At 40.2% G+C, this 20197-nt stretch overlaps 8 gene segments (V, D, J or C); all 8 read left to right on the top strand.

The window, feature by feature from the left end:
* Positions 1–20197, top strand: part of LOC101176513 — a 651183-nt gene that overhangs the window by 365338 nt on the left and 265648 nt on the right.
* The window catches only part of LOC101179412, a 494982-nt gene that overhangs the window by 240490 nt on the left and 234295 nt on the right, over positions 1–20197 (top strand).
* Positions 1–20197, top strand: part of LOC115832515 — a 335749-nt gene that overhangs the window by 85411 nt on the left and 230141 nt on the right.
* The window catches only part of LOC101179644, a 632337-nt gene that overhangs the window by 394226 nt on the left and 217914 nt on the right, over positions 1–20197 (top strand).
* Positions 1–20197, top strand: part of LOC101175986 — a 711545-nt gene that overhangs the window by 480288 nt on the left and 211060 nt on the right.
* Positions 1–20197, top strand: part of LOC101179288 — a 405302-nt gene that overhangs the window by 176110 nt on the left and 208995 nt on the right.
* LOC101179325 overlaps positions 1–20197 on the top strand; it is a 406822-nt gene that overhangs the window by 188953 nt on the left and 197672 nt on the right.
* LOC101176608 overlaps positions 1–20197 on the top strand; it is a 472474-nt gene that overhangs the window by 255446 nt on the left and 196831 nt on the right.

The following is a 20197-nucleotide window of genomic DNA, read 5'->3' as shown; positions in this document are numbered from 1 at the left end:
CAGTCCCTAGATTACATTAGGGTTCTCTAGTGGTGTTGTACATTACATGGGTCTGGACAAATATCTAATGACATGTAGCTGTCATTACAGTCTCATACAGAGTTGTTTCACTGCCCCAAAATCCTCTGTGCTCTGCCTATTCATTCCTCCCTCCCCCCAGCTCCTGACAACCACTGATCTTTTTACTGTTTCCATGGTGTTGACTATTCCAAAATGTCATATACTTGGAATCATAACAGTATGTAGCCTTTTTAGATTGGCATCTTTCATTTAAGCAATAGGCATTTCAGATTTTTCCATGTATTTCATGGCTTGATACCTCATGTCTTCTGAGTGCTAAATAATATTCTGTTGTCTGGATGTACCACAGTTTATTTACCTATTGAAGGACATCTTGGCTGCTTCCAAGTTTGGGCAATTATGAAGGAAGCTGCTATAAATTCATGCACATTTTGAACTCATTTGCTTAAATATGAAAGAGCATAATTTCTGGATCATATGCTAAGAATATGTTTAGCTTTGCGAGAAACTGCCAGTTTTCTTCCAAAATGGCTGTACCATTTTGCATTCCCACCAGCAAGGAATGAGAATTCCTGTTGTTCCACACCCTCGCTAGCATGTGGTATCGTCCGTGTTTTGGATTTTTGCCGTTCTATTAGGTGTGGAGAGGTCACTCGTTGTAATTTGCAATTCCCTAGTGACATATGCATGGAGGGTATCTTTTCATGTGCTTATTTGTCATTTATATACATTTTTAATATGTTTCACTTTGGGGGTCATTTAGCCTTCACCTGGCAAAACAAACAAATGAAAAATTTACACATAATTCTGTGAATTAACTTTTAAAAACTTCATGAACCTCACCTTTATCCACTTTTGTTCTTACTTATATTTACCTAGTCAGACTTTTCAGAACTTTTTCCAAGTTGATTCAGAACATATTTAAAATAATAAAATTAAAATAAGGGGAATTTTTGCCTGTGTCACCTTTGCTCTTCTCTCTTTTCCCCTATCCACTCCCACACCTTTTCTTCTTTGGTTTCCTTCCCCAACCGTTCCATACACTCATTATGCCCAAGCCTCTTTGGACACTTCGATCAAAATTTTTTTCTCTATATCATGCGAAGGAAATGCACCGTTTGCCCAGGGACACTTAGCTCACCTGCTTCCCATGTTTTCTCTCAGTCTCCACTTGTGTCTGGACTGAGTGTTACTGACCACCATAGCATCACAGAGCCTGTGAGACCACTGGATGCAGAGTCTGGGGGTCAGTGATCTCAGAGGAAACATCTTCAGTGTCCCACGGGCTCTGCAGGTCAGTGCACTCAGAGTGAGCTTCCTCACACTTTGCTGGGGAAAGTGTCCAGTAGCTTCAATAATCTCATGACCAAAAGACTGAAGAGAGGGGAGAAGACATCTGAGTTCACATTTTCAGGCAATAGTAGCTGACATTTCCTGAATGATCACTGTGTGTCAGGCACCTTAGGTCTGTTCACGACTTACCACATGTTTCTGTATGACAGCACCGTGGGGAAGCTTCTGTAATTAATGCCTATTGGATAGGTTGCTGCTGATGGAAGTGGGGTCTCCAAATCCTCTATCCCAGAGTCTGTGCTGTTCTGCAGACTGAATATGCTTTCTCCCCACCCCTTCCTCAGGCTTTGGCAAAGGAGACCTCCGAAAAATGGCACTTAGTATATTATTGACTTTTGTTTTTTAATTGGCTTTTGGACTAATGAGGTCAGTAAAATGTGTGAAACCAAACTAGAAGGCAGTGCTGATAAGTTTGTGGAGTCTCTGACAAATATTTGGATTCTGAGCAATCCAAACATTCAGGCAACTTTAAAAGGTCTTCCTCTGAGAGTCATAGTGACATACAAATAAAAATAAAAGATTAGTAATAATAGTAGTTTATCAAACACTGTATTTACTTAAATTCTCTCAAATACTATTTTCTTTTTTTTTGAGGCAGAGTCACTCTGTTGCCCAGGCTGGATTGCAGTGATGCAATCTTGACTCACTGCAACCTCCACCTCTTGGGTTCAAGTGATTCTCCTGCCTCAGCCTCCCGCGTAGCTGGGATTACAGGCATGCGCCACCACGCCTGGCTAATGTTTGTATTTTTAGTAGAGACGGTGTTTCACCCTGTTGAACAGGCTGGTCTTGAACTCCTGGGCTCAAGTGATCATCGGCCTCGGCCTCCCAAAGTGCTGGAATTTCAGGCGTGAGCCACCATGCCCAGCCTCGGATACTATTTTCTACCATACCTTTTAAACGTCATTCAAATTTAATATTTTCAACAAATTGTGAAAAAAGGCAACCAGGCAAATTTCATCTCAGTCAAATAATCCCTAAACTTACGCATGCTATGGCTGTGCCTTCCTCAACTTTGTTTCCCTTCATCCAGTTAAGACTTGGTTGTGCAGTTAGGGGCTCCTCAGGTGATGACATGATCGAAGGCCCTGACCCTTGTCACAAGAGTACTCACTAAGAATAAAAGTGTTTGACATCCTCTCAGCAACTCTGATGTGTAATCTCACCAGCAATTAGTGTTTTTCTTTCTCCACATTGATTACAGATAGTTTGCTTTTCCCTGTATGACTGCAAAGGTGTGTATATTTGAATGTATGTCTGCATGTTGTTTGGGTTGCAGGGAAGGAAGGAGTAGAAAAAGGAATGAGAGGTGGCTGTGATTGGCAGGTCGTTCTGAATACAAATAACTCTATGCTTTTCACCTTTAGTGAATATATAAATGTCTCAGGATGGGAGAGATAATAAATAATGCCAAAGATCTTCCTTAGTGGTCCTGTGGCTTCACTGAAAGCATACATTGAAATGTTTCTAGCCGGGTGCGGTGGCTCAACCTGTAACCCCAGCACTTTGAGAGGCCGAGGCGGGTGGATCACGAGGTCAGAAGTTCAAGACCAGCCTGGCCAAGATGGTGAAACCCCGTCTCTACTAAAAATACAAAAAATTAGCCAGGCATGGTGGCACGTGCCTGTAATCCCAGCTACTCCAGAGGCTGAGGCAGAGAATTGCTTAAACCTGGAGGGGCGGAGCTTGCAGTGAGCCGAGATAGCGCCACTGCACTCCAGCCAGAGTGACAGAGCGAGACTCCATCTCAAAAAAAAAAAAGAAAAAGAAATGTTTCTCAACAGGGGAAAAGCCAAATGCAATGGGCATTCCCAAAAGACTGAAGAAAGAATACGTGCAAGTTGATTCTTCTGGGGTTTCCAGGAAAGTTGGGAAAAGAAAATGAATCATTTAAAAAGTGGAGAGCTGATGCCTGGCCCTCTGTACTTGTTTCTCTCTCTAAACAGGGAAGAAAGGCAGCAGAAAGTAGAGCAGTGTCCCAGTCCACATGTGTCCAGGAAAGAGAGGCTTCTATTTTTAACTGCAGTTACACAAGACTGTTGGCTTTTATGTTTCAGACACAGTGCGATGAAAGACCGTGTCCTTGTAGTTTTCATTATTTCAGAGATAAAATGGAAAGCAAGAGTAAGAGTCCCAATCATTAAGAACATGGCTTAGCTCTCTGCAGATCACAGACTCAGCCACCAACTCCTGCCCTGTAACCATGGAGATGCCCCCACTTCAGTCTGTATACAACCCCACAAGAGGAATCACTTATTCATTTCCTTTTCTCATCAGCATGAAATAATGTTTTTCATAATTATTATCTGAGGCTTTCCTATTTCCTCCTTTCTACCTACTTTGACAACATAAAAATACATTAGGGCCTGGTCGTGGTGGCTCACACCTGTAATCCCATCACTTTAGGAGGCTGAGGTGGGAGGATCACTTGAGCCCAGGAGGTCGAGGCTGCAGTGAGTCATGATCATGCCAATGCACTCAGCCTGGGCAACAGAGTGAGACCCTGTCTCAAAAAAAAAAAAAAAAAATATATATATATATATATATATACACATGTATATTAGACATTATGCTGCACACAAAGAGCTTATTATCTAATACACATGATAATATCTCTCACTAGATGTAAGCTTTATGGAGATACAAATTTTTTTTATCCAATAACCACTAACCAAACAATGATTGAATGAATAAATGGCTGGTTATATTTATACCCATGTGTAAAGGCAAATTTATGGCCAATGGTTAAAATTTACTGAAAACAAATTTCAGCTCACTATAAAAAAGAACTAGCAATCAGAGGTTTCCCAAAAAGAAACAGACAGCTTTAAGGCATAAAATATTCCTTTCGACAGGAAATATTCAAAGAAAAGTAGAATGTCCATTTCCAGTGATGTTGCAGAATTACAAAATGATATGATTTTGTGCAAAACTAAAAAGTGAAAGTTTTGTATGGGGGAAGATAGCATCAAAGAACAGAACAACCAAACAGCTTGTAAAATGCATCATGAATAAAAAAGCTACTTCCAGCTTAATGGAAATTGGATTTTGGATTTGTATTTGAAGCATGTGTAGGATTTAAAATGAGAGAGATGGTAAGAGAATACATGCCAGGCAGGATAAGCTTATCAAGGGCAATGATCAAGAAATAACAAAGAGAAGGGTTTAGGAAATTAAAAGTTTTCAAATATGACTGAAAAAGCCAATTTTTACTGGAACATGCTGTGAGATCAGAGGGACTCTTGGCTTGAGACAACTATTAGTGTAAGAGGACTGCACACAGCCCAGAACTGGGTTCCTTTCCAGACAAAGAGAAAACATGGTATGAGATTATCCATCCTTACCATAAACAACATTAAGGAATATCTTGAAATTGTTTTTCAGAAAAAGCTAATATTAACCTAAATTTAAACTGTTAAATAACGTCAAAGATTTACTTTACAAGCACATCTCTAAATGTACTGAAAAACTATATTTCCATAATAATTGATTCAATGGACAGATAAATTTCCTTTTCCCTGAGCAGTTCTATCATCAACTAATAGCCCTTACTGCAGGAAATGAAAAATCTAAACACTTTTCCAAATGTGTCACGATTCCCCTATCACTTTCCAGTGTGAATTTTCTTAGGGGTGAGGATGGGAACACTAATAGTTTCTCTGCACTCAGCAACCTCATAAAGAACAAACTTTTAAATCAAATAATACAGATGAAATAAATAAAACAGAACTACATCTTGCTTTGCTTTACACTTTGTTCTCTTCCTTGTCTGGCTGCAAAAACCTTTGCATGATTTTCATTGAAAATAACTCCTGAATTGATGTGAGATTTTACTTACCCTGGGACCTACCCAGGCCTGGTTTAGATATGTTCCCATAGTCTTCCCTGCTCTTCGGGGTACTGAGTTGCCATAAGGATAAACCAGGCAGACAGTTCTTAGACATTAGGGCTAATTTCTAATTTACCCCCCTGTGTCTTTCTTTTATCATCACAAACATGTTTGGTGTCTAATTTGGTTTACTCTTAGAAAAGGATGGTTTGGAGTACATAAAACAGAATGGTTCTTCAGGCAGCAATAGGCTACAGTTTTAGAGATCTTGTAGCTCTATTTTTCTATTAATTGATGCAGGTTTTGAGAATCAACAAGCACATTAAAAATAGACATCAACACTATAGTAAAATTATAACAGTTATTCTGTCTTTTGTTGTTGTTTCCACATTATTCAGAAAGAGAAAATTACTCTTTAAAATTAGAAATGGAGAACAACAAGGAAGAGAAATCTACTTTGTTGAAAAACAGCTTTTGGTAATATTATTCAGTGAAAGATGAATAATGTGACAGACGTGGAAACTTCTAGTCAAAGTTTGCAGCTTTTATTTGCATTGAATATCTATCCAAGATGAATCATCCTAGAAAAGCAGCCAGTGGACTTGGAAGAATCTCGCTCACCATGGTTTCTGCCAAGGAGGGATTTTCTTGGCGCAGAATGTTGGGTATTTATTTGGGGTCTTGAATGGGTGAAAGAGACAGAACAATTTAGGAGAAAGAAAGGAGAAGGAGGAATGGATCCATGGGCAGAAAAGATTTGTCCTCAAGGGTACATCCAAGATTTGCTTTAATCTGTCATGTAATTGAAATTTGAAACAGTTATTAACACAGGTTCACAGCATCTCAAAACTAAAAACCATTGTGGAAAAGAGGCTAAGCACAAAGATGTAAGCACTAAATGAGTATAACTGCTTTGCAGACAGTTTCATGTCAGTGGACATGTGCCATTTTTCTTCTTCTTCTTTTTTTTCTGCCCAGTGCGGCTGCCACATATTATTCAATGCACAACTTTATGGGGCATCATTCACATCTTAGTAAGAGATGGAGAAAGACAATGCTGAGATAAAGAAAAGCAGATTTCCGAGAGCATCAGAGCCTACAAATTCAGCTCTGCCTGGAGCTGCAAAAGTCAAAATACTCTTTTTGGGGTTCAAGCCAGCATGAATTGAGATTCTGTCATTTATGGCCAATGGATTCATAATTCTCATAGCCAAAAGAGAGGGGGATACTTTTGGTTCTCTGCTATTTTATGAGCTGAATTTATGGTGCACAGAAGCATTTTCTAGTCAAAATAGCTAGAGCTATGTAAAGACAAATAATCATTGGTCTACTCTCATTATGGGAAATAACAGCCATAATAACCCTATGTGTGTTTTATGAATTTCAAATGGGAAAAATTTTGAAAACTACTAAAAATTCATAACTGCCATAAAAACATAAGAATTCTTTTTCTATTTTTACTTTTTAATTTCCACTTTTGTTTCTATTTTTATTTATTTTCCTTGTTTTACATTTTTGCACATGATGAAATCATATTGTAAGAACAATTTTATGAAATTTTATTCTCATTTTTAGAATTAAAAATGCCTTGGATTTATAGTTTGAATTGTCTACTATTTCACACCATAGATATACCATACTTTATAATTTTCCTGATTGGGGATATTTTTATTATTTATTTCCAATTTTTATTATTTTAAATAGCATTGTGGTAAACATCTTTAAACATACATTTTATTTTATTTATATATATATTTTTATTATACTTTAAGTTCTAGGGTACATGTGCACACGTGCAGGTTTGTTACATATGTGTACATGTGCCATGTTGGTGTGCTGCACCCATTAACTCGTCATTTACATTAAGTATATCTCCTAATGCTATCCCTCTCCCCTCCCCTCAATCCACAACAGGCCGCGGTGTGTGATGTTCCCCTTCCTGTGTCCATGTGTTCTCATTGTTCAATTCCCACCTATGAGTAAGAACATGCGGTGTTTGGTTTTTTGTCTTTGCCATAGTTTGCTGAGAATGATGGTTTCCAGCTTCATCCATGTCCCTACAAAGGACATGAACTCGTCCTTTTTTATGGCTTCATAATATTCCATGGTGTATATGTGCCACATTTTCTTAATCCAGTCTATCGTTGTTGGACATTTGGGTTGGTTCCAAGTCTTTGCTATTGTGAATAGTGCTGCAGTAAACATACGCGTGCATGGGTCTTTATAGCAGCATGATTTATAATCCTTTGGGTACATACCCAGTAATGGGATGGCTGGGTCAAATGGTGTTGCTAGTTCTAGATCCCTGAGGAATTGCCACACTGTCTTCCACAATGGTTGAACTAGTTTACAGTCCCACCAACAGTGTAAAAGTGTTCCTATTTCTCCACATCCTCTCCAGCATCTATTGTTTCTTGACTTTTTAATGATGGCCATTCTAACTGGTGTGAGATGGTATCTCATTGTGGTTTTGATTTGCATTTCTCTGATGGCCAGTGATGATGAGCATTTCTTCATGTGTTTTTTGGCTGCATAAATGTCTTCTTTTGAGAAGTGTCTGTTCATATCCTTCACCCACTTGTTGATGGGGTTGTTTGTTTTTTTCTTGTAAATTTGTTTGAGTTCTTTGTAGATTCTGGATATTAGCCCTCTGTCAGATGAGTAGGTTGCGAAAATTTTCTCCCATTTTGTAGGTTGCCTGTTCACTCTGATGGTGGTTTCTTTTGCTGTGCAGAAGCTCTTTAGTTTAATTAGATCCCATTTGTCAATTTTGGCTTTTGTTGCCATTGCTTTTGGTGTTTTAGACATGAAGTACTTGCCCATGCCTATGTTCTGAATGGTATTGCCTATGTTTTCTTCTAGGGTTTTTATGGTTTTAGGTCTAACATTTACGTCTTTAGTCCATCTTGAATTAATTTTTGTATAAGGTGTAAGGAAGGGATCCAGTTTCAGCTTTCTACGTATGGCTAGCCAGTTTTCCCAGCATCATTTATTAAATAGGGAGTCCTTTCCCCATTTCTTGTTTTTGTCAGGTTTGTCAAAGATCAGATGGTTGTAGATGTGTGGTATTATTTCTGAGGGCTCTGTTCTGTTCCATTGGTCTATATCTCTGTTTTGGTATCAGTACCATGCTGTTTTGGTTACTGTAGTCTTGTAGTATAGTTTGAAGACAGGTAGCGTGATGCCTCCAGTTTTGTTCTTTCGGCTTAGGATTTACTTGGCGATGCGGGCTCTTTTTTGGTTCCATACGAACTTTAAAGTAGTTTTTTCCAATTCTGTGAAGAAAGTCATTGGTAGCTTGATGGGGATGGCATTAAATCTATAAATTACCTTGGGCAGTATGGCCATTTTCACGATATTGATAATTCCTATCCATGAGCATGGAAAGTTCTTCCATTTGTTTGTGTCCTCTTTTATTTCATTGAGCAGTGGTTTGTAGTTCTCCTTGTAGAGGTACTTCACATCTCTTGTAAGTTGGATTCCTAGGTATTTTATTCTCTTTGAAGCAATTATGGATGGGAATTCACTCATGATTTGGCTCTCTGCTTGTCTGTTATTGGTGTATAAGAATGCTTGTGATTTTTGCACATCGATTTTGTATTCTGAGACTTTGCTGAAGTTGCTTATCATCTTAAGGAGATTTTGGGCTGAGACAATGGGGTTTTCTAGATATACAGTCATGTCATCTGCAAACAGGGACAATTTGACTTCCTCTTTTCCTAATTGAATACCCTTTATTTCTTTCTCCTGCCTGATTGCCCTGGCCAGAACTTCCAACACTATGTTGAATAGGAGTGGCGAGAGAGGGCATCCCTGTCTTGTGCCAGTTTTCAAAGGGAATGCTTCTAGTTTTTGCCCATTCAATATGATATTGGTTGTGGGTTTGTCATAGATAGCTCTTGTTATTTTGAGATACATCCCATCAATACCTAATTTATTGAGAGTTTTTAGCATGAAGGGCTGTTGAATTTTGTCAAAAGCCTTTTCTGCATCTATTGAGGTAATCATTGGTTTTTGTCTTTGGTTCTGTTTATATGCTGGATTATGTTTAATGATTTGCGTATATTGAACCAGCCTTGCATCCCAGGGATGAAGCCCACTTGGTCATGGTGGATAAGCTTTTTGATGTGCTGCTAGATTCGGTTTGCTGGTATTTTATTGAGGATTTTTGCATCGATGTTCATCAGGGATATTGGACTAAGATTCTCTTTTTTATGTTGTGTCTCTGCCAGGCTTTGGTATCAGGATGATACTGGCCTCATAAAATGAGTTAGGGAGGATTCTGTCTTTTTCTATTTATTGGAATATTTTCAGAAGGAATGATATCAGCTCCTCCTTGTACCTCTGGTAGAATTCGGCTGTGAATCTCTGATCCTGGACTTTTTTTTGGTTGGTAAGCTATTAATTATTGCCTCAATTTCAGAGCCTGTTATTGGTCTATTCAGAGATTCAACTTCTTCCTGGTTTAGTCTTGGGAGCATGTATGTGTCGAGGAATTTATCCATTTCTTCTAGATTTTCTAGTTTATTTGCATAGAGGTGTTTATAGTATTCTCTGACGGTAGTTTGTATTTCTGTGGGATCAGTGATGATAGCCCCTTTATCATTTTTTATTGCATCTATTTGATTCTTCTCTTTTTTCTTCTTTATTAGTCTTGTTAGCAGTCTATCAATTTTGTTGATCTTTTCAAAAAACCATCTCCTGGATTCATTCATTTTTGAAGGGTTTTTTGTGTCTCTATCTCCTTCAGTTCTGCTCTGATTTTAGTTATTTCTTGCCTTCTGCTAGCTTTTGAATGCGTTTGCTCTTGCTTCTCTAGTTCTTTTAATTGTGATGTTAGGGTGTCAATTTTAGATCTTTCCTGCTTTCTCTTGTGGGCATTTAGTGCTATAACTTTCCCTCTACACACTGCTTTGAATGTGTCCCAGAAATTCTGGTATGTTGTGTCTTTGTTCTCGTTGGTTTCAAAGAACATCTTTATTTCTGCCTTCATTTCTTTATGTACCCAGTAGTCATTCAGGAGCAGGTTGTTCAGTTTCCATGTAGTTGAGCAGTTTTGAATGAGTTTCTTAATCCTGAGTTCTAGTTTGATTGCCCTGTGGTCTAACAGACAGTTTTTTTTATAATTTCTGTCCTTTTACATTTGCTGCAGAGTGCTTTACTTCCAACTATGTGGTCAATTTTGGAATAAGTGCAATGTGGTGCTGAGAAGAATGTATATTCTGTTGATTTGGGGTGGAGAGTTCTGTAGATATCTATTAGATCCACTTGGTGCAGAGCTGAATGCAATTCCTAGATATCCTTGTTAACTTTCTGTCTCATTGATCTGTCTAATGTTGACAGTGGGGTGTTAAAGTTTCCCATTATTATTGTGTGGCAGTCTAAGTCTCTTTGTAGGTCTCTAAGGACTTGCTTTATGAATCTGGGTGCTCCTGTATTGGGCGCATATATATTTAGGATAGTTAGCTCTTCTTGGTGAATTGATCCCTTTACCATTATGTAATGGCCATCTTTGTCTCTTTTGATCTTCATTGGTTTAAAGTCTGTTTTATCAGAGACTAGGATTGCAACCCCTGCCTTTTTTTGTTTTCCATTTACTTGGTAGATCTTCCTCCATCCCTTTATTTTGAGCCTATGTGTGTCTCTGCAAGTGACATGGGTTTCCTGAATACAGTGCACTGATGTGTCTTGTCTCTTTGTCCAATTTGCCAGTCTATGTCTTTTAATTGGAGCATTTAGCCCATTTACATTTAAGGTTAATATTGTTATGTGTGAATTTGATCCTGTCATTATGATGTTAGCTAGTTATTTTGCTCGTTAGTTGATGCAGTTTCTTCCTAGCATCGATGGTCTTTACAATTTGGCATGTTTTTGCAGTGGCTGGTACTGGTTGTTCCTTTCCATGTTTAGTGCTTCCTTCAGGAGCTCTTTTAGGGCAGCCCTGGTGGTGACAAAATCTCTCAGCATTTGCTTGTCTGTAAAAGATTTTAATTCTCCTTCACTTATGAAGCTTAGTTTGGCTGGATATGAAATTCTGGGTTGAAAATTCTTCTCTTTAAGAATGTTGAATATTGGCCCCCACTCTCTTCTGGCTTGTAGAGTTTCTGCTGAGAGATCCGCTGCCGAGAGATCCGCTGTTAGTCTGATGAGCTTCCCTTTGTGGGTAACCCGACCTTTCTCTCTGGCTGCCATTAACATTTGTTCCTTCATTTCAACTTTGGTGAATCTGCCAATTATGTGTCTTGGAGTTGTTCTTCTCGAGGAGTATCTTTGTGGTGTTCTCTGTATTTCCTGAATTTGAATGTTGGCCTGCCTTGCTAGGTTGGGGAAGTTCTCCTGGATAATATCCTGCAGAGTGTTTTCCAACTTGGTTCCATTCTCCCCGTCACTTTCAGGTACACCAATCAGACATAGATTTGGTCTTTTCACATAGTCCTATATTTCTTGGAGGCTTTATTCATTTCTTTTTACTCTTTTTTCTCTAAACTTCTCTTCTCGCTTCATTTAATTCATTTGATCTCCAATCACTGATGCCTTTTTTTCCAGTTGATCGAATCAGCTACTGAAGCTTTTGCATTCATCACGTAGTTCTCATGCCATGGTTTTCAGCTCCATCAGGTCATTTAGGACTTCTCTGCGTTGGTTATTCTAGTTAGCCATTCATCTAATCTTTTTTCAAGGTTTTTAGCTTCTTTGCGATGGGTTCGAACTTCCTCCTTTAGCTTGGAGAGGTTTGATCATCTGAAGCCTTCTTTTCTCAACTCGTCAAAGTCATTCTCTGTCCAGCTTTGTTCCATTGCTGGTGAGGAGCTGCGTTCCTTTGGAGGAGGAGAGGTGCTCTGATTCTTAGTATTTTCAGTTTTTCTGCTCTGGTTTTCCCCCATCTTTGTGGTTTTATCTACCTTTGGTCTTTGATGATGGTGACGGACAGATGGGGTTTTGGTGTGGATGTCTTTTCTGTTTGTTAGTTTTCCTTCTAACAGTCAGGACCCTCAGCTGCAGGTCTGTTGGAGTTTGCTGGAGGTCCACTCCACACCTGTTTGCCTGGGTATCAGCAGTGGAGGCTGCAGAACAGTGAATATTGCTGAACAGCAAATGTTGCTGCCTGATCGTTCCTCTGGAAGTTTTGTCTCAGAGGAGTACCTGGCTGTGTGAGGTGTCAGTCTGCCCCTACTGGGGGTGCCTCCCAGTTAGGCTACTCGGGGGTCAGGGACCCACTTGAGGAGGCAGTCTGTCCATTCTCAGATCTCAAACTCTGTGCTGGGAGAACCACTACTCTCTTCAAAGCTGTCAGACAGGGACATTTAAGTCTGTAGAGGTTTCTGCTGCCTTTTGTTTGGCTCTGCCCTGCCTTCCAAGGTGGAGTCTACAGAGGCAGGCAGGCCTCCTTGACCTGCGGTGGGCTCCACCCAGTTCGAGCTTCCTGGCCACTTTGTTTACCTACTCAAGCCTCAGCAATGGTGGGCGCCCCTCCCCCAGCCTCGTTGCCGCCTTGCAGTTCGATCTCAGACTGCTGTGCTGGCAATGAGTGAGGCTCCGTGGGCATGGGACCCTTCAAGCCAGGCACAGGATATAATCTCCTGGGGTGCCCTTTTCTAAAACCATTGGAAAAGTGCAGTATTAGGGTGAGAGTGTCCTGATTTTCCAGGTGCCATCTGACACAGCTTTGCTTGGCTAGGAAAGGGAATTCGCTGACCTCTTGTGCTTCCCGGGTGTGGCAATGCCTCGCCCTGCTTCGGCTCATGCTCAGTGCGCTGTACCTACTGTCCTGCACCCACTGTCCGACAAGCCCAGTGAGATGAAGCGGGTACCTCAGTTGGAAATACAGAAATCACCCGTCTTCTGCATCGCTCACGCTGGGAGCTGTAGACTGTAGCTGTTCCTATTCAGCCATCTTGGATCTGCCCCTAAATATACATTTTAATTTAACTTTTTATCATTTCATTAAGACAGCATCCTCGAACTGGAATTAGTGGTTCAATGGGCAAAACAGTTTTATAGCCTGTTGGTTCCTTGTCTGTCTTAATAACATAACACTTTGTAAAAGTTTTCTAAATTCATTATCTCTACTCCCTAACCCCTTTCTTACTCAAATCCCAGTCCAGGCAGATTTTTATCCCTATCCTTGTATCAGAATCACTTTGTTAAAGTCGCCAATGGGTTTCATAGCCTCAAATCCAGTGATCCATTACCATGTTTTATCTTACTGAATTTCTCAGAATAATTTGACAGTTTGGTTATTCTCTACTTGAAACATTATCTTTGCTTGAATTTGGGGATTCCACACTTTCCTGATTTGCTTTCAACCTCAGAAGCCACTCCTCCTCAGCCTCCTTTTCTAGCTCACCTTCCTCTTGCTGACCTCTAGATACTGTGTTGTCTCAGGACTCAGTCCTCAAACATATATGCCATCTACATGCACTCTCTAAGTGATTTCATCCAGGAATATGGCTTTAATTACCATCCATACATTGATGACTCCCAGATTTATACCTCCATCCAACCCCTCTCTGTTGAAAGCCAGGCTCATATATACTATAGTCTATATAACATCTATGCCAGATGTCTGTCTGGCACCTAAAATCTAACATATCCACAACATGCCTTATTCCCTCCCTTAGGCTCATCCCTCACTCTTCCCCATCTCAAGAAAATAGTGATATAATTCACCCACTCGCTATAGCCAAAAATACTGGAAACTTATTTAATTCTTCTCTTTCCCCCATATCCCACATTGTCAACAAACTGGCCACATAAGATGTATTTTCTGTCAGAAAAAAAAAGCCTGACTTCATTTTTTAATTCAAATAAGAATGTTACACAATAGGTTCCAGTGACAACCCAGTCATTTCATAATTTGAATTCTAAAGTAGGTAGATGGATACGGTAAGGAACCTTGCATTGAGGCTATCACCAGTTGAAATATATTCCTGTTTTGCAGTATTTCTTGCTTAGCTGCTCTCCCTCAGAATCCAGAAGCTAATAAATTGTCTCTTTATTTGGCACCTTGGGAATTTTTTTTTTTTTAGCACCCTGGACCAAGGCACCATTCTGGATGGTTGAGATGTATACTTTTTCTTTAAGGGGTAGTTGGTAAGGGTGATGTTGGAAAGAGAGATGGGAAAGAAGCAGCAGCATGACTTTTGGACCCTCAAGGATGTTCTAGAGCAGGCTGGTTTTGAGAAAGTCCTCATTTGCCTCAAGGTACATGACCACAGTTTAATAAGTGTGGGCCTAAATGGGAAAAGATCACAATCACATTTGTCACCAGCAAACTCGTATCTAGGAGGCATACAAGTTGTTCCTGTTAGAACGATGACACTTACTGGAAAGTCATTTCCCACCACTGATTTGAGCTGCTGTTATTATCATACATGAATTTCCATATACAATTAGGCCATATTACAGATTTGCTATTCCATTTAACTGACCTGTCTGCTTACCCTTAATTTTCACTTAAGAATTTTCTTTCTCTTTCTTTTCACTTTTGTGCAATAGAAAATGTGCTCTTTGTGCTCTTTTCTTCTACCTTTTCTTTCGACTGTTTTTTGTTTTGGCATACGAATGACAGGAATTTTTTAAATGTTTATATTGTAGCCAGTCTTTTGGTAGCGGTCTTTGTTCTATTTTAGGTTTTCTGATGTACAGTCATTTTATCTACTTACATGCAGATGATGTTTTATCTCTTTCTTTCCAATTCTTATGCTTCTTATTGTTTCTCTGGGCTGACTGCATTAGCAAGTAGCTTCAACACAATGTTAGATAGCAGTAGTGGTAACGAACATCTTTTTCCTTCACCTACTTTAATAGGAAAGCCTCTAGCACTTTCCCATAAGTTGGTGCTGGTTTAGGGTTATGGTGTATGCAAGTTTTATGTGACATGTTAAAGAATTAGTTATTAGTTTTTATGTTTCAGTGTTTTAACATGAATCTGTGTTGTATTTTGTCTAATTCCTTTTCTGCATCAATAAAGATAATCACATGATTTTTCTTCTTAGCTCTTGTATCAGTTATTAAGCTACTAACTCTTACCTACAAATGCTTAGCTCCTATACCTTGCTTCTAGAGTAGTAACTGCTGATGTCAATCATGCACTACCCCCTAGAGCTAGTTGACTTTTTAGGTGTGTTTTTCTTATCTCTCCAACTGGATAGTTAGCATATTCTATTTTGTACATTTTATTAAACGTCTCCACAGGGTTAAGTGAATTTGTTGAGGTAGTGACACTCAACATTTATTGTTTACCTGCCACAACCCCTGTCCGTCATTGCTCAGGAAAATTGTTAATCATCTACAGCTAGATATATACCTGCTGGTACCTACCTAGAATGTTGAAATCACATACCTGAGACAGGAGAGAAGAAAAATTCCAAGGGGAACACTCATGTAAATGCTACTTCTTCCAAGCAACTAAAACAGCTCCTCTATTCTTTCTAGGAAAAAATTCCCCTTCTTGGAGGACATTCCTGGTAAGTATCCTCACCAAAGAAAACTAGAGGTTTTGCTAGCATTTCTGTGGTTTCAGACTTAATGTGATGTGGGGATGCTCTGACTGGGAAAAAGAATGATCATAAGGTTTCTAGGGAAGTGTACCAATTTACAAATAGCCAGATTCTCCAGTGACCACCTCATGTGTCTACTGTTTTTTTCTCAAGCAGAAATGTGAGACAGGAGAAGGTAGAGTCCAGTCTTACCCAAACCCTGCATGTCCAGGAGAAAGCTAACTCTAGTCTAAGCTACAAAAAAAGAAAAAAAAAATCTCCTGTTTTACATAATTTCATACACGAAAAAGAATAGAAGCGTAATATCCACAACATCAAAGATCCTCTTATTCTTCATAGACTCAGTATAGAGGCTCAGACACTTATCTCATGACCACAGAAAGAAATGAAGGAAGAAAAGAATGAGGATAGATTTGCTAGGGCCAGGGCTTTACCCAAGAAATATAGCTGAGAAAATGTTGGAGGGTAATAGGTAGGCACCTAGGCGCCGCAGGATGAGAAAAGATGAGAGCTTTCTTCCATATCCTCTCCTCATTTTGAGTCCCTAGTCATTGCTTCAAGTACAGGAGACCATAAAACAGAGTTTCAGAAAACTAATATGTAAAACATGAGAAATTACCAGTGTGCACAGGTGCCCAGAGCTAAATATAAAGCACTTGGATATTTGCAAAAGCACTAGCATGCTCAGAGTTAGCCAGTTACTAGACTGCTTTCTCACACCTGAAAACATCCTAAAAGAAAGGATACTACACTTTCCCCCTTTGTCTTTTTAGCGAGAATTTGGAAAAGGTCTAACTCTTTTAACTTATTTATAGCTGCTGAGATTGAGACATATAATAGTAGCTCTGGTAGGAAAATAATCAATTAAGGGAAATAATCAGGACTTCTCTCAACCTATTCCTACCCCCCTCAGAATGTACTACAGTGCCATAGAGGCAAAGAGCCTGCATATTTCTTTAAAGGTGAGGGGAGTGAGGGAGTTTCAGGTGTTAAGGATTTTCAGACAGTCATAACTGGAGAAACTTTCCTTTTAACACTGGTTGCTTTCTTTCTTTTTTGTTTGCTCCTCACCTCTCTGTATGTTCTCTCTACCTTTCATTTCAACATAATGAGTTACTTTATATTAAGGGGGAAATGAAAAAACAATTTTTTTGAGTTCAGACCACCTGGGGGCAGTGCTTCCTTTGACAGAGGCACTGCCAGAAACCAGAACAAGGGGAAGGGAACAGCAGGAGGAGGACATTCAACGACGTGTGTGATGTAACAGTGAGGTTTTGATTGTCTGTAAAAACAGAATGAAGATTCCCCAAAGGCTACCCAACCAAAAGAACCAAAAGACTCTAGAACAGTGAACTAGGCCCAGTGAACACGGTCAATTCTAGGTCTGCAAACTGAATCCACAGAGGCTCCAGAAAAAGGAAAGAATGGAAACTCCACTGAACACTCTGCTGGTGCTCCTGTGTGTGCAGCTGACCTGTGAGTCAGGGGAGTCATGAGGAGGGGAGGAATCCAGCAGGGGTGGCCAGGGCATTGAAATTTAGAAGGACCCCAGGGACAATCTTGTGTCTACTCTCAGAAATGTAAAACAAATAATGAAACTGATGAACAAACAAGCAAACAAACTATATATATGAAAATGTTTCATTCCTCCTAAGCAGGGTCAAATGGACAACTGCCAGTGGAACAGAATGTCCTTCCCTGAAAGTCAAGGAAGGTGACAGCGTCACACTGAACTGGAGTTACAGAGACAGCGCTTCAGATTTCTTCCAGGGGTTCAGGCAGGATCCTGAGGAAGGCTCATTTCCCTGATACAAATGCTACCAACTGTGAGAGAGAAGATCAGTGGAAGATTCACAGCCAGGCTGAAAAAAGGAGACCAGCACTTTTTCCTGCACATACAGGATTCCCAGCTCCATGACTCAACCACGTTCTTCTGTGCAGCAAGCACACAGTGCCCACAGTCACCTGCACCCTGTACCTAAAGCTCGCTGAGGGGCCTGGGCACACCTCCTTTTATAAGGGTCCTGGGGCACTGACTATAACTCTGCTGCATCCAAAGGGAAATATGAGGGACTGTTTTATAACATAATATCAAACATTTTATTCGAAGACCATGTGAGGAAGGATAGTGTTTTCAAATACTATCTAAAGTACTTTGTTTCTCAGTGTGAGGCCCTTCCTTTGCGAAAACTAGTCCAAAAACTAGAGGCTAAATATCAAAAAGGAGAGAGCACTAAAGAACAAAGAAAGAACAGGGTAAAATTCTTGTCTTTGAGCTTCTTTGTAGACTTTTACAAAGATATAGAAAATACAAAATCTTGAAAGCCATGACCATCGAGTTCAGCAGTGAAAGAAAAAATATTTTGACATGCCAAAAAGATTGGCTTAGAAGATGAAGTACCAAAGTCTGAGGGAAAATGGTACAAAGTGTTTAAAGGAAAAGAGAGCACAACATGGTAGAAAAGCTGTCTTCTCCTTAAAAGGGATACAATGTCAACCAGCTAGCTAGAAAGGAAGTCAGTGATGTGAGCAGAGGTCATAAACAGTGAGTCCAGCATCCTGTTCTTTTCTAGGGTCAGAGCCCTGAGCAGGTAGGGTGGGAGGAGGGTGAGTCACATTTAGCAATGACTCTGAACTGAAGGAACAGTGAATTTTGGCAAAAACTGTTTTGATCATTGTGTCTTATATCAATACTCACAAGAAAGCACCCATTACAGAGGAAGCACTGAACAACCATGTGGACAAGATGGTCCGTCCAAAGCATGTCAGCCAGCCAGAGAATGTCTGTCCTTGTCAATTTCTTGAACAATAGACCCATGAACAGATTAGCTGAGGTGACAGAATTGAGTTTCTTTATAAGCCCAGAAGCATGGGTTTTCTCCCACCAAGACAGATTTAGCTACTTCTGCTGCTGTCACAGGACTTTTCCTTAGTTCAAAGACCGGGTTCTTTTCCCATGGCCACAAAAATTCAGGCTCACAAACAATTTGAATGGTGAGTAAGACACGGTTTTATTGGGCGAAGAGGAAGAAAAGGGGGAAACAGGGACTCTTACAAGGCCAGAGTCCCTGCTAGAGCGCTTCCTACCCCGCAGTTCGAATCCCAGGTTGTACACAGGAAGAGGAGGAGCCTGGCTCCTCCCCACTGCAAAGGACGCCAACTTCTGTGGCTCCACCCCAGTGCACAGGCTGCTTGGAATTTCTCCAGGGACCCCCTCCCACCTGGCTGTCTACTGCCAAATGGCCACCCTGTCAGCAGTAAATACAACACTGAGCCTTCAATGTGGAATCATCCTTCAAAGGAATCAACCACACACTAGTTGGCAAGGTGATTACATTGGACCACTTCCACCCTGGAGGTATCAGGAATGTTTTTTCTTCTTAATACATATTCTGCGTGTGAATCTGTGGTCTCCTCCAAAGTGCCACACATAGTTGCATGAACTGAGGGCTCAGAGTGTCTCATTGATCATTCTGATCATCAAGGGATTTCACATCCCTTGCATCAACAGACCCACTTTATATCAAGGGCACGTGACAGTAGTCATGTCATATAGCATATAGCTTCATCATACAGCATTAGCCATGAACCACTAGCCTGATAGAACTTTGGAATGACCACTTAAGAGCCCAGCTAAAGCACCAGCTTAGGGACAGCACTCTGAGGGGCTGAAAAGCTATTCTTTGAGATAGTGTTGTGCCCCTGTTACATAAAATTCATGGACCTGGGTACCAAGGGTGGAAGTAGGACTATCACCCCATCAACCACCACTTTTAGTGACCCACTTTTGTGCTTCCTGTTCTTATAACTATAGATTCTGCTGGACTAGGGATTCTGGTTCCCTTTGAGGGGGAAAAGGGAGGATGCTGCTTCTATGAGGGAAATAGAAAGGTTTTTACCAAACCCAAGGTAACATATACTACCTCATAATTTGGGGATCTTCATGCCAGTCCTGGAGGCCAAGAAAGGAGTTACTACTGTCACGGACAGTTGATCCTGATTATCATGAAGCGAAACCCCATAGCGGAACTGGGGATATATGTCGACAACTCAGGTAACTCACTGGGATGACTTTTAGCACTTTCATGTCAGTGATTATTGTAAATAGGCAACTGTAGCAACTACAGCCTGACAAGAGCAGACTAACCACGGGCTTATACACCTCGGTGATGAAGATCTAGGTTACCTCCCTGGAAAAGAAATCTAGAGCAGTAGAAAAAAATGTTAGCCGAAGGTGGGGAGAATCAAGAATAAGTAGTATAGGAGGTAGATGGAGGAGATAATAAATATGAGTTGCAGTCATGGAACTAGCTATAGCAAGCGTAACTTGTCCCAGTAACCCTCTTGTTGTCAAAACAACAACAGCAACAACAACAACAACAACAAAAACTAGTGATCTATATGGATTTAACACAGAGCACAAGTGGATCTGAGCAAGGCAAGGAGTGAACTGTATAGATACTGTTGGTTCCCTACCCATATCTCCTAGGCA

Source organism: Nomascus leucogenys, chromosome 22a, assembly GCF_006542625.1.
Source record: "Nomascus leucogenys isolate Asia chromosome 22a, Asia_NLE_v1, whole genome shotgun sequence".
NCBI classification, from domain to species: domain Eukaryota; kingdom Metazoa; phylum Chordata; class Mammalia; order Primates; family Hylobatidae; genus Nomascus; species Nomascus leucogenys.
The sequence above is the reverse complement of the archived record's forward strand: the minus strand, read 5'-3'. Positions and strand labels throughout refer to the sequence as shown.